Source organism: Trachymyrmex septentrionalis, unplaced genomic scaffold (genome assembly GCF_001594115.1).
Source record: "Trachymyrmex septentrionalis isolate Tsep2-gDNA-1 unplaced genomic scaffold, Tsep1.0 scaffold123, whole genome shotgun sequence".
In the NCBI taxonomy this organism is placed as follows: domain Eukaryota; kingdom Metazoa; phylum Arthropoda; class Insecta; order Hymenoptera; family Formicidae; genus Trachymyrmex; species Trachymyrmex septentrionalis.
This window is the reverse complement of record NW_017304363.1, coordinates 557872-563268: the sequence shown is the minus strand read 5'-3', so window position 1 is coordinate 563268 and position 5397 is coordinate 557872.

Here is a 5397-nt window from a genome sequence, read left to right as displayed (position 1 = left end):
TATTATAATATATTATATATACCGGTCGCAAAAGTACTTGCGTTCTTTTTTGCTGAGTTGCAAGTTCACAAGGCGAAACAGATTCTTGATCCATTGACGCAGAATGCTTCGCGTTATTGTTCTGTGGATCCTGCACGTAAAACAAATTGACGTGCTTGTTTCTCTTCATATTGATGAATCGTAAAGGAAGAATCGTCATTTCTTTTTGCTTTTCGAAGCCACGTTGATGGAGATGTCGTTGAGATTTTCAAATTTTTTTATTTGACTCAACGTTATCGGAAACTGGATGTCTTTAAGATTTAATACCGTCGTATAATGTAGATATAATGATTTGTATTACTTTGAGCCGAGTGTAGAGCGGCTACCACTGACCAGGCAAAATACGCGTTACCTAAAGATTGCACGTTGATTACCGCTTTCTTCATTTCCCTCAGTAACTCAATGTGGCATGCAATGGATTGTACTTGTTTATGTTAACAGTCAAATATAGGATACGCAACAGCGTCCACCCGCTATCGCGCTCCTGAAATTCTTCGAGCGATACTAAGAGCGGGCTCGACAATGCGTGACGCATAACATTCTTGTAAATCGAACGAATTAAAGAATTCATAATTTTTTGTACTTTTATTCGCCCATTTATCCCTTAATATAAATTCACCATTAAATACGATATTTACCACTTTAATATTGTTTACTTTGTGGTACTTTAATATTGTTATGTCTCTACACACGCTCAAGCACAATTTGCACACGCTCAAGCACAATTTCTCTCATGTCTTCAAGAAACTGGCGAGGTTCGATGTGTCCAGAGTTTATTACCGTACCAGTCAGTATATGGCTTTCGAACGCGGTACCAATCTTGCGCCATCTGAGTCCCGCGCTATGTCCGGCACCCACTTACATGAAACGTCCACGCACCGAATCCTTTAAATTTTCGAGTTGCACGATACGAGCGATTAATGATTGTCTAACACCGATCGGTAATCGCGGACGTTTAATGCTGCTTTGTTCCTCCAGTGAGAAATTCTTCTCGCGTATTCAACTGAACGATTTATTCCACCAGATTACATTCCGTTTGCTCCATATTATAATATCCTTTTTTTCATAATCTTTTCATTAAAAAAGTTTTGAGAAAATGTATATTTTTTTAGTCTGTTTTTTGTATCTTTGACAAAACTTTCAACACCTTGTATCACTGTGTGCAAATAGAGCACATGTTACACGGCATTATTTGATAAAGAAAATCTTTGCACTCCAAACGAGAATAACCTTCGAGAATCGCACATACGTCGGTATCATGTTTTCGAACGGCACGAAGACTTGAAAATTGATCGTTTATTCTTATGATGCATGATGAGCAATATCTTCCATAATCATCAGTGTAGTAGAATTCAATGCAACACATCTTTTTCACAGAACGTAAGGTGTTTACTTGAGCTCGATTTAACTCTCCATATATTATTTCAATTATATCATCATCGTTCTCCATATCACTGCCGAAACACAAATTATTTGACAAAGCATTATCTTCATCGGATATTTCCTGGTCAGATATTTCTTCATGTTGATCATTGATTTCTTCTTCCATCACTTCATCCTCGTGAGGTGCAAAATTCATTTTTCCATTAAACATACACAAACATATAATACCGATATAACGTTGATGAAACTTCAAACTACGATTACTGACTACATGAGTGTATCTTTTCGTTTTTATATACTTTGGTATACGAGGTGTGATCAAAAAGTAAGGTGAATTTTGTTATAAAATAAAAAATCTTTATTTATCCATCCAAATCAATTTGATCCCCTTCAAAGTAATCCCCCTCCGATACAATGCACTTATGCCAACGTTTTTTCCATGCCTCGAAGCATGCCAAAAAGTCGTTTCCCGGTATAGCCTTCAAAGCGCGCAGCGATTCACGTTGAATCTCTTCAATAGATTCAAAGCGGTGTCCCCGGAGCGGTCTTTTGAGTTTGGGAAATAGCCAAAAGTCACACGGAGCTAAGTCAGGTGAATAAGGCAGTTGCGGAACGATATGAGTGGAATTTTTGGCGAAAAACTCACGAAGAATCAATGCCGTGTGAGACGGCGCATTATCGTGAGGCCCAAGTGATCCTTCAAAATTGTTTGAACTGAACCAAATGAAATGCCAACCATATCGACAAGGTCTCTAATTGTCAATCGACGATTTTCGAGCACCAATTCCTTGATTTTCTTCACGTGTTGCTCATCAATTGACGTTGATAGTCGTCCGGGGCGTTCCAAGTCATCAGTACGTTCTCTGCCTTCTTTGAAGTCTTTGTACCACTTATAAACATTTTTCTGCGACATAGTCGATTCTCCGAAGGCCCTCTGCAACATTCTGAACGTTTCCGCAGCCGAAATTTCATTCCGCAAACAAAATTTAATGGCACTTCTTTGCTCAGCAAAATCAGACATTGTAAAAGTCGCCAAAATCACTTTTAGTCGTTTAGAAAACACAAGCGTAACTATATGACTAATGATGACATTGACATGAAATTTGCCACAGATGTCACTAACAGTAGTACCAACATAAAAATAAAAAAGTTTGCTCGAATCGATTAGCGCGGGAAGTTTAAATTAAAAATTCACCTTACTTTTTGATCACAGTAGTATATATATTTTTTTTTAATGTTTATAATTAAGAGTTGTGAGTTTCCGTTACTCTGTGTGTAAAAAAATGGATAAACAATATTTGTCGATGATGTATTTGATTCGCAGTAGAGAACTTGGATAGCGAAACGCAATGCTAATACATGGTGCTGTAAACTTAGACGATCGAATCAATTTAATTTAATACATTTATGACACTTATTACGCGAGAATCTCATATCCAGTATCCTTCAACCGTAACTGTTTTTCAAAATATAAAATATATAAAAAGAAAAAAATTTCTACTTTGGGATATATAAAAAAATGTGGAAGGGAGCACTATTTAAAAGAAGAACCCGGACAACATTATCGCATCAATCTCTCAGGATTCGACGGATAGCTATTGCTATTATAAGTTCACCGAGAAAAAAAAACCAAACTATAAACTATTACGTTCTGATTCAACAGAATGAAGCACGCGGGGAATAGTAAATTTGTGTTCAATTACATAAAAAAATGTTGTGTACACATTTTATATATTATACATTTTTTCTACGTATCGCTTACTTTTTATTTCTTTTTACAGTGTATCTCCTCATTCGAAACCTCGCTATACCCCTCACATCTTGGGAAGGAGATATTCATTAACGCCTGCGGCTTATAAATATTTAGACATAGAAATCAGCGTAGGATTTGTATCCCATGTGGAAATTGCAATTGGTGATACTCGAGATAATCGGATAAGCCTATCTCACGCAATATGGAAGACATTCATCGACGCGAGGATATTGAACAGCTCCTGTGGTCTATAATTACGCTATCATCCCTAACCATTCAAGGTCTGAATATGGAATTTTGTAAATTGTATGGTACATACAAAGTAAAATTATCATTAGCGGTAAATGTTTATATATGATGCCAACCTTGCTTTTTATGTTTGATCTTGAACATTATAAATATACATTGCATGTACAATATATTTAGGACTATCTTAGAATGTGTATAACACGAGTGAGAAATTTAATTTATTTCATATTTACGTCAAGAATATATTATTAATAAACGCTATGCTGTAAATATGTTGTATAATATTTGTGATAAAAGTTCCCTTATAGAATTTGAATTGGTATACGCATACGCTTTTGATCAAATTGTACACCATAGGTTACACGAATAAAATGAAAAATGTAAATATTAAATAATAAATATTAATAAATATTGCTCTGTGTTTAAAATTATTTATTCCTTTGTCTCTATACCATTCCTTTGACATACCCCGTATATTAAATTAGTTGATAAGAAGGCGCTCATTACAACTAAAAATTATTATATATAGACGCTAGGTCATTATTATTATTATTATTATTAGGCGTTAGGAACTCGAAAGCTCATTGCCGCAAATACCAAATCCCGCCACTGTTCCCGTCCCTGAGCAAGATCCCTCCATTTGTGACCCTCGTACCTCATTTCGTTAAGATCCCTTATAATATTATCTTCCCATCTACGTCTTGATCTACCCAATGGTCCTTTCCCATCCGGTTTACCCCAATTAGTATTTTATACGCAGTTCGATTCTCATCCATACGCGCCGCGTGACCTGCCCATCTTAATCGACGCGATTTTATGACATTAATAATATCCGGACTATTATATAATTGATGTAATTCTGCGTTGTGTAATTTTCTCCATTCGCCCGTTTCCTCATCGCGTTTTGCCCCGATGATTTTTCGAAGTACTTTATTTTCGAAAGCCCTAAATCTTTTCTCGTCTTGTAATGTAAGTGACCACGCTTCGCTGCCATAAAGGACTACCGGTAAAATAATCGTTCTGTAAATTCTAATTTTTAAGCGCCTAGACAATATCCGCGAACCGAGTAGTTTCTTAACCGAATAGAAGCACGCATTCCCCAAATTAATTCTTCTCTTGAGCTCTTCTCTTATTTCATTAGTTTGGTTTAAAATCGATCCTAAATACTTAAAATTGCTAACCCGTTCAAAAATTTTATCACAGACGACCAGGTTTCCGTTATTATGAATATTCTGAATTCTATCAGTGACCATATATTTAGTTTTTTCAACGTTTATTTGCAGCCCCAGTTCTTTCGTTTTATCTAATAGAATTTTAGCGTTATTTATTAGTGTTTCTTTATTATCTCCCAACAAAGCAATATCGTCCGCATATGTTAATATTTGTGTTGTACCGTTCAACTGCAAACCATCATTACTCTTCTGCATTTCTTTAATAGCATATTCCAATACTAGATTAAACAGAAGAGGTGACAATGCATCCCCCTGCTTTAATCCGCTATGAATATTAAAAGTTTCCGACATTTGATTACCTATTCTTACTCTACCTCTGGTATCTTTTAAACAAACTTGGACTAAGTTAGCCAATTTTTTGGGTATCCCCCACCGAGTTAAAATTTCATACATTTTCTCCCGTTTTATCGAATCATACGCTTTTTTAAAATCAATGTAAAGTTGATGTACCGATTGGTCGAATTCCCATTTTTTCTCCAAGATTTGCCGAATAGTAAAGATTTGGTCCGCAGTCGATCTATTTCTCCTAAAGCCGCATTGATGATCTCCAATTATCTCATCTGCATATGGTACAAGCCTCATTAATAAAATATTCGACAGAATTTTATAGCATGTAGGTAAAAGTGAGATACCCCGGTAATTATTACAACTCATTTTGTCCCCCTTTTTGAAAATCGGGATTATAATTGAATCTTTCCATTGTTCTGGCAATGCTTCTTTATTCCGATATTCAGATATTAT